At 37.2% G+C, this 14262-nt stretch overlaps 1 protein-coding gene across 1 annotated transcript in view; it reads left to right on the plus strand.

The window, feature by feature from the left end:
- The window catches only part of LOC100888702, a 103819-nt gene that overhangs the window by 26546 nt on the left and 63011 nt on the right, over window positions 1-14262 (plus strand). The window lies entirely within an intron of this gene.

The raw sequence follows: 14262 nt of genomic DNA on the forward strand, positions 1-14262 counted from the left end.
GATATAATTCACTTTTACCCATCTTATTTTTTTGTCAACGAAATACAATTTCCATTTTGTAACGACTTTCTAGATCGTTAATTTTACACATCACCCACAAATGTCTACTGAATTGCTTGCGATTTCACCGATCATTACACACACATATTTATATTTACCCAGATTACTATAAAATAAAATAAAAATAATTATGCTTGCTTATATAGCGCCTAACACTTACTTTATCAGAAGTCTCTAAGCGCTCTACAATAATGCAGCATAATTATTATTATGTATTTGTTATGTAATTTGTATATGTCCTTGTTATCATGCTCTCACGAAATATCACTTCCTACAGTATTGTACCCACATTGTAAATATAATATATATTTCAATTTTATGCTAATTGTGATTATAAGAATGAGTTGATTGTTTATTGAATATTATTACGCCTTATACATTTTTTGGCCATGCAAGTTAACAAATGTGTTTTGAAAGCCATGAAACATTTCAAAGGAAAAACAGTCATGGCAGTCTATGTTGGATGATATTGTTATATCACAATCATGGGTTTGATAAAAAAAAAAAAGGTATATAATGATGTATAGACCTTATCCTGTTTTAGGTAATTCCTCAAGTATTTGTTTAACTGTCATACCGATTAGGAGAGAGTTGGGTATGATGGGGGGGGGGGGGGGGGGGGGTAGATGGATGCATCTGGAGAAAGGAGAAGGGGAATGGCAGAGGACAGAAAGTAAATAGACTGTGTACATAAAGAAGTACACCACCTGACATTTCGTAATTTAGTAATGACAGTTCAGTTTACATCTCTCCTGCGACATGTGTATATAGAGGTTGAACTTTGAAGAAGAGGTTATGGAAATCCAAAACTATCCACAAGTTTGCTAGCAAAAATGACTGTGATCACTGTAGATGCAACTATCGATACTGTGTCAGTTCTATCAAGCTCTTGTATTGAAACAGACCATTCACTAAACGCATTATTATGCAACTTGTTGCTCTGAAATGAACCTTGATATTAGTCAAGGAGGTGATGACATCATACAAAGTATGTTCTAAATAAAATTAATACTTATATAAAAACAGTGGTATAAGGCAAGAAAGTATTTGAATTTGATAATCCTAAAGGAGGCAATGGCGAATAAGAATATAAAGATGAAGTGGGGCATCCTCCTCATACATGATGATACCATGATTACAGAACATACGCATGGTAAATGGAGAATGTTTGGCTATCTGCATTGAGGTATCGAACGAATAAATGAATAAATTCCTTCAGGGCATTGCTAATATGAAAAACCACATACCACCTGCATCTCTCCCTCATTCCTCCTTCCATATCCCCCCCCCTCTCTCTCTCTCTCTCTCTCTCTCTCTCTCTCTTTCTCATCCCTTCTCTTTCTCTATCTCTCTCTCTCATCCCTCCCATCTCTCTTTTTTGCCCATGATAGTCGGATGGAACATCCATTTTCATCAAGATGAAAAGAGCTTTACCTTGATATAGCCGCTGGGAAGAAAAGAAGATGGATGAAACTTAACGCGCTGTCAGGAGCATTTCAAAATAGTTTATGCTCTCTTCCAGAATCAGGGTTAACGTTGGAAACAGTACCCTCACTGCACTTACAGTGAAACATACTTTTAAAACTGTTGCCTAGCAAAAGTAGGTAAATAAATGATATACTAAGGTCATCATTTATCATTCGCACGGGATAATCTTCAGTTATGAGCTAGTTAAGCTAGTGTTATGCCACCCTATCCATTATAGCATCTAAGACTTGATGTGCAGTAGGACCTTTTCGGACATTATAACTAGCATCGATTTAGGTATTTCTGCCTTTTAAAAATGCTCTTTGTACATTACTATCATTATTTTTTTCTTCAAGACTATTCGGAAATTTTAAACCGTAAGTGAAGGAGAGTCGAAATATTTTTGAGTCAAGTAAATAAATGATAACGGAATAAGGCAATTTCGGAACTTAACGCATTTCGAGTTATGAATTTGGAGAAACCAGCTCATCAGCATCTCGTATCCTTTTTCACGTTTCCATGGACACCAGATGATCGGAGGTGAAGACACTGCAGTAATGATGACAGAGCATCTTCTTCGGTGGTTTTACGGTTCTTCAACAAAATCGACACACGTTATAGAGCTAAAAGAAGTTGAATATTCATGATGTTTTACCTGCCCCTACCGAATCATCCTTCCGTTCATCCTCGAAATTATCTCCTGATGATCCCCTAACTCTGCATGAGCATTATTTTGAAACATGAGATGGAGATAGAGAATAGGGAGGAGAGAAGGGATGAGAGACCGATCTGGTCTTCTGCATGCTCATGTTGTCGACTTGTCGGTCAATGAACTGAGAGATATCAACGCAGGGGATCTGCATTCTTTGGGTAATATTGAGTTCCTCTCCTTCTTCAAGACATTCACCCATTACATTCAGTGTGATTTCTTCATGTGGGAGACCTTGCTGTCATGTGTGGACATTTTCACAACAAGGAATATGTAAGGACTTGAGTGGCATAAATCATTACGCAACATTCTAATCTGGACAATTCTGGCAATGTTCAGATAGTCAAATAGTTATGGCACACATTGCAAGGCTCAAAATGGTTGTCCGGAGCATTATGGTAGGCCGACAATGATCTTTTTATATCATGATTTAAACAGATATGACTACCATAAAACACGTCAGGTACGATATCACTCGCCATTTCTCAATTTGCAGAAGCAGACTGTCCATAACGATTTATACTTGTCGCTGTCATCAATTTATTATAAAGACTGACGATGTCTCAAAAGATTATCCAACCCTTAGCTTTTAAAGTGCATCGAGCTTATACAAATTATCCCTGTATTAAATGCGAGCATGTTCTGTTGAAGTTATACTAGAATTGAGACAGGAAATAACCGAAAGTGACAGTTTTGCAAAAACTCTATATTTTTCCCCATGACCCCGAGAAATATGGCAAACCCTTAATTTTGCGTTCCCTAAACATGAGTGCTTCTATACCCTTTGGGCAGTGCATAAACACTGACTTTGTATATTTGTTGTGATTTCCCCCAACTATGAAATCAAATAAACTGGCGCCCAACAGGTGAGAAAGATCGGGGAAATATGTGAAAATATCTCGAATATGACAGGTGGGATAAAGATTGTTGTCAATGGTAGATTATGGTGCCCTTCACTTCTCGCGTGCTAAATGGTCGGGGCGGCGTTGCGGTCAGTGACCGGTCGGCGCCGGAAGGCCAGGCGACAGGAGGAGGGGGTGGTGTTGGTCTTTAGGCTAGTTTTGATGCCTCTGGAAGCAGATGTGTGATCATGATGTCTCCCATGCCTGTTATGTGGTTCTACTTTGCTGATGGTGTGCAATCCATATATATTGATGGATGGAGAGTCAGGCAGAAAGAGAGAGAGAGAGAGAGAGAGGAAGAGAGAGAGAGAGAGTGTGTGTGTGTGTGTGTGTGTGCTTGTACGTGTGCCTGCGTGTGTGTGCCTGTGCGTGTGCGTGTATGTGTGTGAGTGTGTGACAGGTAACACAGTGAGAGGGATAGAGAGAGAGCACGAATTGAGAGAGGCAGAAGAAATACATTATTTAAAAAAGAAATTGGTGTTGATAAAAAAAATAGACGGATGGAAGGTATATTCAATTTCTTAAAAAAACAACTCTAGAATTAGAAAGAGGATTCAGGCACGAAAAGATTGATAGGGAGTTTTATATATCGGTATATCTCAGGTAAAAATATCTGGATATTTAAAAAAATTCGTATCCATGGTACCAACACATATCACAACATTTTCATTTGTACAACGGCATGCTGCACTGAAAACGATATACCTTGTTCTAAAAAGGAGGGCGCCGAAAAAGCACCATACGTGATATTTACACGTTTTGACTACCTTTTCTCTTCACTGCTCTTTGCACGAGCAGAAAGATGTTATCTGCCCTACATTCTTTTTTAGCTGCTCTGATATTTTCCACTTGTGTTATATACCGGGCAAGGGCTGGAGTTTGAAAGAAAATATAATAACATCGTTTGCCTGATGACAAAATATTCAGCTAACTTGTCAGCAAATTCCCCCTGTTGAAGTATGATTATCTTCAACTGAACTCTCATTTTCTAAACAGGACATTTATCTTACAAAACCTTTATTCAGTATAAAAATAAGAACACTAAATGAAATAGAATGTTTTTAAAAACACCATACATTTAACCCCCAACAGAAAAGAGAAAATATTTTTCCAAATATCTTTCCAACGACCTTTCCAGAGCATAAACTAAAGAGCACAATTCACAAAAACCTATTTCCTAAGGTCTACAAAATATAACACAAACTTTTCTTTTTTTTTCCCTACTCATCCTACAAAGATGATACGATAAATGGAGGAAAGAAAGAAGGAAAGCCTGCTGCATTTCAAAAGCTGCTCATTTTATCACCTGCCTCATCTTTTTAATAACCATTCTCACGTCCCTGTAGCCCACTGGTGAAATAAGGGGGAGCACAACCAGGCTTTTTTAAAAAATCATATGGCACATTTTAAGTAAATAAAAATAATTATGTGCCCCGCAATTCGTCATTGTATTTGTATTACGCCTCCCCTTCCCCGTTCAAGTTTCAGAGTCGATTTCTTCAGAGAATTTTCGGCATCCCCCCCCCCTCACCTTCCACAATTTTGAAAGAGTCCTGTATCCGCCCCTGCCTTTTGTCACCATATTCATCATCGCCAGCATCCCTCTTGCATTACCTTTACCTTTACTTCCAACAGGGAAATGTTACAGGCTCACATTTTTCTATGTTATTGGAAGACATTACCCCGGGCAATCAGCTCCATTATTGCAATAAATGCCACGTAGATGAGTGAACCTGGTTTCTTTCATTTAGTGTGAGCCCATTTCACATTTTAAATCTGTCCCAACGTGACATTGCCTTTTTGGAAATATATATGGATGTGACATGCCTTCCGCATGTGTATCCCTATGGTATTTGATAAGTCTCCTTAGGAAACGGCATGATAACTTAAAATTGCTTTTTATTCCTGAAATTGAGATTGACATTTTCTAATCCTAATCCATTTTCGAATTTCTATTCGTGTGTGTGTGTGAAAAGAAACACATTTCGATGCTAATTATCGAATACCGATCCATGTAAATATAGCACACGAGCAAATATATTTTGTTAATTTTCTGTAATTATATGGATAATTACAAAACGTTCAAACAATGGATATCCTATACTTGATTTTATGTTCGTTAATCATAATGCTTGATTAATGGGCCTACAAATCTATTGAGTTTTATGTCGGTTCTACTTGGTGGCATTGCTTATATGAAAGCTTGCATGATCTGGAATGGTGCACATATTTCAGTGGTTTGCCGATCGAATTTGTACTTCAAAATGATAGCAAACAGTCTGTGGACAAAAATGAAGGTACATGACTGTATTTGCCTCTTAGACCTGACGTGTTATGTTGGAGAAATGCATGTGATTCTAGATACCGTCTGTTATACATGTAGAACTTCAGTGATTTGTAATTCAATCTTTCGTGGAAGAAAAAAAGAAGAGAAGATAAATGATAGGGGCTGCACGGAGAAAAGCATGTGAAGGGGATGCAGAAATGGAGAATAGCCGCAGGTGATCCATTCTCGGTGCGTCCGATACCAATCCATCAACGTCAATTACATATTGAGATGCGACAAATTTCAGTCTCTCTTTATCCCTGAACAATGTGCCCATAGTCCCGCCTACCCTGGTCGGCGTCGTATTATTTTAGCTGCTGTATCATACCAGTTAGCAAAATAAAGGGAGAGAACTCGACTTGTTGTAGGTGTACAATCTCTTTTCGAAATAGTAATATATAAGGCTATTAATTTTATTTTTAGTTGTAAGCCCTAACAAAGAGGAGTCCAAACTGACATAGACTTGAGTAGTTCTGAATAAGATGACCTCAAATAGCCCTTTGAACCTTTATTCGACTTACAATGTAGATGATCAATTACGTTGTACCTATATCTGTTTTTTTTTATTATGCTAGTGGGAAGCAGTATGGACTGCCAATTCAAAAAAGAAATCCATTCATAATTTATGATTAATATATTCAAGTAATGGTTTCATGGGAAGTCATGGATTTGGTCTGTTAAACTTTAAAATTGAATATTAATATAATCAATGGAAAGGCAAGACTTGTCTTTCCATTACATTGTTGATTGTTACTTTAAATTTCTTGATTTAAACGAATCAGAACATTTACCCAGAGCCCTAGGTGATACATAATGGAGAAGGGAAAGGTTATCAAAAATACATTTTTTTAAAAACTTTTAAACCTTAGAATGTCTCAACAGCAGCACTAACTTTCATGTCAATATTGGACTCCGTCAGGGGCTTTTGCACCCTAGGAGAAATGCACTATTTGGCATTAGTTATTGAAACTTGCATACAAAATTAAAGTGGTCATGGACTTTAAAACACAATTCACGTCAAGGATATACTATACTAGAAAATCATCTCATGTTATTTCGTAAGAAATTAACTTCCATCGCCCATGCAGGGGCACTTTAATAACATCACATAAAAACGAACCCTTTAGAGCTTTGAATCTTATAGCGCTTTGTGGGGGAAACTCGTTTCAGCACTTTCCGTTAATTTAAAAACACTCTAACGTGTTAAACTTTAACCGAAAATAAATATTATAATGATGTCACATTCCTAGAAAAATACTTCTCATGAGATCAGTGTCAATGAAACAGAGGAAATGAGTCGGGGATAAAATGAGCGAAATTGGAAGCATACGAGGCCTGTGACCGGACATAGAGATTAATCCCTTACGGAATCACTGCTTTCAATGTCTTTCGATATCTCACATAATTTTGGTTCAATCTACCAATCAGTAATTAAAAACCTCAAAACCTTGCTTGCAAAAAAGCATGCATGTAATGATACTGTGTGTGTGTGTTTTGTTTTTGTTTTTTTTGGGGGGGGGAGGGGGGAATATTAAACTAGAAAGATGATAGATGGTTACGGACTGGTATAGTCGATTGTATCTCTTTGTTCCCAAATTAATTTGGAAGGATTAGCTATGTCTTTAAGGAGAATCGTTTTCTGGCACTATCTACAAGCATTTTAATTTAATCAATATACTTGTTTAGAAAATTCAAGTCGTGTTTTCCATTCATTTCTGCTTAGCGTATAAATGTATATTATTATTACCTCAATTATTAAAGTAACATTTATATATCACCTGAGAGACGTATGTGTATGGAAAATAACATTATTTGATGTAACATACATCATAGATCTGAAGATAAGCAGTTATGGAATCTTGCGAAACATGATTTTAAACTCTTTCTATCTAGAAATGAACACGTGCAGGTGGTAGTGGTTGAGAGCAGGGCAAAATCAATTTTCGGTCTGGAGGGCTGAAAGATATCGCATTCCGCCAATCCAGCCGATAATTTATTGGAGATCGTTTCCGCAAATTTACACGGCGATTCTTCAATCCCGAATGAGTCCGAAAAATACTTCCACAGAAATCTCGCTCGCGTTTCCAAAACGAGCCCCGAGCAATCATGCGCAAGGAGTTAAGTGTCATTCCGCTCTTTAAATTGGCAATCTACCGCGGAGGGTTAATTTTCGTCAATATGGAGGATCATGTTACAAATTGCACCAGTTGACGAAAGCAAGCCTGTTGGTATTTGTTTCACTTAATGTTCGTAAGTGCATGAATGTTGCATAGTGTTTGAATTTATTAGCGTATACCTTAATGATTTTGTTGTTTTGTCTCCATGTCGAATTGTTTGCAGACCCCTGAACATTTTAGGCCTGAGGTAATGTAGAACAAAATTGAAATTACGAGTTTAATTATGTAAAAGGCAGAGTAACAAAGCGCCTAGGTAAATTATCCCATTATAATGTCACAACAGAATGTGTGAGAGAGAGAGAGAGAGAGAATAAAGAAATGGTGAGGAAATAGTGAGAAGATAAAGACAATCGATCCCTGCATGCCCTGTGTATGCATCACACCCCATCCACCATACACCCCCCCCCCCCCCGCGACTGGAACTAAGTTACGCCAATGTAACGTACAAGAAGATCCATATACAAGATTAGGACAGACTCGCAACATAGCATTATTTAAAAAAAATTCTATTAACAGATCCTAATTCAACATCTAACGTAGATAAGCAGACCCAACTTTTCACAGGAATGAAACAGGGATGAACATTAGTTAATTTTGTCCTTGCTGTTTTGTAAGAAAAGGCGTGGCGAAAAGATGTCACTGGTATCAGAATATTATTTTCATCATCGGAAATAAATATGAAGAGGCTTGTAAATTTTGTTACAAATCAACACAGCTAAAGTGAAATAATATTTAGAGAATGTTTCTAAATGCTTCCTTTGATCAATGACAGTTGATTAGTCTTGGGGAATTTTTATGGTAAAATGGCGCTTATTTCTAAATCATCTGATAAATTACTCAGTCAAACCGTTTTCCCCATATACATCTTTGATATCCTTGTGATGTTGAAATCAGAACACTTGTCGTGTAAGGGACTGAATACAAATACCCCACCCCAAGGAATTCAATGTTTTCCCACATACATTGAATACGTGCGTTCATCGAAGTTCTACATTATAACCCAAAGAAATAATATTCACTTTATCCCTTTTTCTTTATTTGTTACTCGATTACAGTAATGATCGTCCGCAAGATATGCTTTATATCATTTAAATATTTTCAAGAGTCCAAATCAGTCAAACTATACCTTTAAGTTTAAGATCACATGTCTTGGCCGTAACCTTGCACTCACTTCATACGCTCCTTCCAAACAAACCAAATACTCTTGTCTACCCGGCTGAGCTAGGCCTAAACCATATAAACAAACTGGGTTGATAAGGTGGCCTTAAATGAACTCAGTGATGAAAAGCAGCGAATTAGTCTAGTCAGGTTGGAAATAAACAGCGGGCAAATTTGTCAGCTATATACTGTAGTCGTGACTTGGGTTTAAAGAGAAAGTTGAGTTTTTGGGAGAGGTGAAAATAATTAGTGAGCGTTTTCATCGTTATTATGCAAGTGTGGATGAAAATCAGAGAAAAATGTTGCCTGGAAAGCATGGCTCTTCAAATGCCTTTATATTCTAGATATGACATGTAACAGCTTTAAAATGTGGGCCTCATTTTTATGCCACATGTTTATGTAGTCTCATATACATCTTTATATTTACAGTGCTTGCTACTTTTACCAAGACTGGGCCAAATTTCTTATCATTTTGATGATTCCAGAATCTTGGAGTACACACCAATACTCATACGCTACATGATCAACTTTTTTTGATCGATACCGTACCGCTTCTTTTACAATGCAATCGTATGACCAGAACTCAACTTCATCTTTAAATCGAACATGGAACTGTTGGGTGTACTCCCATTTAGGGGTAATTGGTGTAGTCCCGTATACAGTTGTTATTTGTAATCCTATATAAAGGAATTTAAGCATGGCAAAAGATTAGATTAATAAGAGTCTGAGCAGGATATGGATTTACGTCGTACGTAGATATGAAGTAACTATACAAAAAATACTTATTATTATGCGCACTTTGGCCCTGTTTCATGAAACGAGCTTAGTATCCAAAAAAAAACGATGTATGAATGAAAACAATCGCTATAGCTAATTTGTTGATAGCAAATAAAATTGAGTCATTTAAAGGGCGAGTCACCTCTATTTGAAAGTTATATTAAATAACTAAAGAAAATTAAACAAAACAGTGAAAGCTTATCAATATCAGATGATTTAAGGAATTTCAAAGTTTCGCATAATTTAATAAAACAATGATAATGTATCGCATATAGGCTGTATACAATATGTGAGTTGGTGATGCCATCCGCTCACTTTTCTCTTTCCGTTTTGTAAATAAACTTTATAAAAACTCAAAATTGTCCTGAAGATGGATTTTCGATGCAAGGACTTAATGCGATATATCATATACTGCTTAATGTCAAACTGCAAAAAACGAGACAAAATTTTCGTAAAGGGAGTTGTTTTGTTGCTTTTTCCAAAGGATATTCTGAACAAAGTTTCAAACTCTATCTGTGACCTTTGTGCGTTGGCGGCCTGTGGCACTTAAAGCACGACATTTTGTGTTCTATGTTTCCTGTCGAATTACACGGTACGTAGGCTGACTAAAAAGCCAACACACCATGCATCGCCGCTCAGTATTAGACCAGTCGTGTAGAAATAGAGGCAACTTGGGAATATGGTGAAGCTATAAATGGGAAAACAAATCAACATTTGCGAATACCCTGATCCCAACTCATGAATGTTAGAGTACCTGAAGAGAAGCAAGCGGCAGACAGGCGAGTAATTTTCTTTTTCTACCGCAGGGGAGATTTTTTTTCACTTGAGAAGTTACTTAACTTTCCACGAAAGGTTGCAATAGCAACAGCGGAAAAGAATGATATGTGAAAGAGGCCTATACATAATAGGTTTATAAGCGGATATATATCTACATATGCCTCCTTATATAGCATGTTAGATTATATCAAAAAAGTACGTGCCTGATACCGTAAATTTAGATTGTAATGGTTGTAATGATTTTAGAAAATAGTGTGCTCCTTAACTATGTATTAAAAAGACAACAAACAACCATTAAAAATTTAAAATCATTCAGGCCCATTTCTATTAGATGGAGGCAATGAATTGTCCAAACTTAATTTCTTTTTCAAATGACAAAATGGTCGAACTATAAAAACCCCAAACAATAGATTCATCAAGGTTGTTTACAAAATTGTAATGTTGTGTATTAAAGTGAACATCTACAATCAAACCTTTTTTCCCTGCTCGATGACGGATTAAAATGATTATCATGGATTAATGTTTTTGCTTCGAATGGATCAATTAAGTGACATAAGTATTGTGACAAACGTGAAAGTAAGAGAGCGAGAGAGAGAGAGAGAGAGAGGGGGGGAGAGAGAGGGGGGGAGAGAGCGAGAGAGAGAGAGAGAGAGGGGAGAGGAGAAAGTCAGGGAGAGGGTGAGAGGGAAAACAAAAACAGGAGAAATTTACAAAGAGGAGAGAGTATTAGGACGAGAAGAGAAAAGAGGCATCAACGAAAGCGAAAGAAAGGGAATGGGGGTCCGAGAGAGAAAGTAGAGATGGCAGAGGATGAGGGGTTCAAGATGGAATGGAATCGGGGGCAGGTAAAGAGAGTCTTCAGTCGTGAGTATGTTAGGGTTGTGGTAATTGGAGCGTGACTCGATGATTAGTTTATGATGAAGTCATCCAAAAAATGGTCTGCCGCTGAGCATTTAACCGTCTGTGACAGATTCACCTTATTGGGGAGACAAACCTGGGAGGGACATAGTTGGGATGCTAGATACGATATTGATTGAAAGATTGGGTAGAAATCATATATTCAAATTTAGAAGATATTGAATAAAAAAATATTAATGACGGAAAGTTGGGTACAAAGTGAAACAGGTGGTTCTTCCAAAATGGGAGTAACGCATAAAAATGTTACAGGACTCAAAATATCATTTCTATTTTATTTCAGATTTATAAAAATGCACAGGGATACTTTTTGTCGCTAACATCACATACTTGCGTAAGTCGATTTTAGTGTTAAAAATTAGAATTGGGCGAGAACTTGAATACTTGGAAGAATAATGGCGTCGAAAAGCACACTCTGTGGATGTAAATGTGGACAAAAGAGTCTACAAAAAAAGAGAGGAACCGTGGTACTTGCGTAAGTCGATTTTAGTGTTAAAAATGCAAATTTGGCGAGAACTTGAATACTTGGAAGAATAATGGCGTCAAAAAGCACACTCTGTGGATGTAAATGTGGACAAAAGAGTCTACAAAAAAGAGAGGAACCGTGGAGATGCATTGGACAAAATGGAGAGGGGGAGAGATGAGGAGAGAGAGAGAGAGAAAGCAAGAGAAAGAGACAAAGAGAGAGAGAGAGAGAGAGAGAGAAAGAGATGGAGAGGGGAGAAAGAGAGAGGATAAAGAGAGAGGGAGAGGGAGAGTGAGAAAGCGAGAAACATTTGGCATGTTGGGTGGAGTATATAGAATTGATGCATCTTCTTCGCTCTAGTTATCTCACCATCTCACACCAATATTCTCCCGGGCTAAGTCAGGCCTACGATCAATACAAAAGTGTATCTGCCATTCATTTCCTCCATCTCATCCTGAACACATCACCTTACCATAACCAGTTGAAGAAAAAGAAAAACCACATCCCTGCTTCTGCTTCTTTTTCATTCACTCATTACATTAGCGAGCGAACGTGCGCGGACGTTGAACCAGACAGAAGTGAAAGTGGCGCCAAAGAGTGGCGCCTCAGGGGAATTTCACCTGGGTGTCGTCTACATCTGTGGCGGCGGTTTACCGGGGTCTCCCCGCGTCACCGTTTTTAGATTTTAAAGGTGTGATCGAAGTTTGTATAGGCGTGTGCGTGTGTTTTGCCGTGTGTGTGTGTGTGTGTGTGTGTATTCTTGTCTTTATCTATGTGAATATCTACAAGTTAAACTTATGATAGTTGGAGAGAACGAATCGCTTATTCGGACTTGAGATGTTTTGAAATTCCATTATTTTACTCTCATGGAAATGAGTAACCTCACCACCGTCACCGTTTATCAGAAGATGCGCCAAAATCACATCTTGTATTTCGCTAATAATAATTGTATTAGCCTAGGAAAAAGATATTCTCAATTCACATTTGCAAATGCAACATCGTGTGTTGATATAAAACTCTGCTATGCGTTGGTGTAGTGGTCAATTGTGTGTCTTCATGTCAACTCACACGGCTTTGAATCCGAGTCATATATTTCGGATGGTGGAGGTTCTCTCTTAAGTAAATAATCAGATCTGAATGATGATTTTTGTAAACATAGGCCTATGTAAAAAAAATATATATATCATTACACAAACGGGCACAAACCAAAGACGTTTAAATATACAAACCCATTATACAAACAGCGTATGCCTTTATTTGCCTTGATGTCTAAAAGCAATTGGTCTTTAAAATCAAATGGTCTTTCGAATCAAAACTTTTTCAATAACCAATCGTTTTCTGAAAATACTCGTAGTAGGCTAAACTTCGTTCAAGCGACCACTATTTGCGTTTATGTCCGAAGACCACAACGCACCTTTAAGCTGTGTCATTCCAATACTCTGACCATTGACGAGAGTAGTGTACACCATGCATATGCATCATGTCTGGCTTACCTCTCCACCTGAAAATCTTGTCTCCACTATCCACTTTTTCCCTCCTTTATTTTACCCATCTTCTATTTGCTTTTTCATTTCTGCTACTTCTGGTCACACTCTGAAACAGAATCTTCAATTACAAACACTTGCCGCATGCGTGAGTCATTCCTTCAATTCTTTAATTCACCTATTTCTTCGATCAAAATCATATAAATAAAAAAAGTGTGCCCAAATCCCTCTGGTGTCACGTGTCCTAGGTACAGTTACAAGTTTCTTTCCGCTAGTGTTTTAGTGATTTTGCGCGCCGGTGTATGGATGAGTATTTTATTCATGAGTATGTAAGGTAGAGATGAGTAGCATTGATTTTCACAAGCTGCTCTCTTGAGCTCTCTCAAGCTCTCGAGATGATCTTGTTTAATGAGAGAGAGATGCATGATGGGTAACATGATGAGGCGGAGTTAGAGAATGATTTGGTCATGCAAGTGTGTCATCAATCATCCATGAAGTGGTTTTTTATATTTGTTTTATCGACTCGAAATGCAAAGAGAAAGCGCTAAAGCAGGTGATATTAGGTTGTATAACATATTTCTATGTTCTCGTGATGGAAAAGGTTGATCATATATGATTAGAGTTACAATTCGATATGCTGTGCTGCAATTTAATCAACATAATACTGCAGTTACAATTCATAGTATTTGAATAGAAGTATGACAGCGTAATATAAATTCTCGTAGATATCTTGTAGCGTGTCGAAAGTGTCAAATTATGTGCATTTGTTTTTATACTTCTTATTAATATTTATGAATAAATTATCTCATCTGTATTTTTCGAAGAGTTAAAAATGTAGAAACCTTTTTTCAACATTATCAGTATTTTTCAAAGAGTTTCAAATGTGTGGAACTTTTTTTTAAATAGGAACCATCTCTCCAAATAATATTACCATCTATTTAACATAGAATGCCCGATTATATTTATTGCGTAATACCGTTTAGCGAGTTATGATCACCATAATTAGATTTACCATTGTCTGTAGCTGTTGCATGCACCATTGTC

The sequence above is a fragment of the Strongylocentrotus purpuratus genome, unplaced genomic scaffold, assembly GCF_000002235.5.
Source record: "Strongylocentrotus purpuratus isolate Spur 01 unplaced genomic scaffold, Spur_5.0 spur5_scaffold_11, whole genome shotgun sequence".
NCBI lineage: Eukaryota > Metazoa > Echinodermata > Echinoidea > Camarodonta > Strongylocentrotidae > Strongylocentrotus > Strongylocentrotus purpuratus.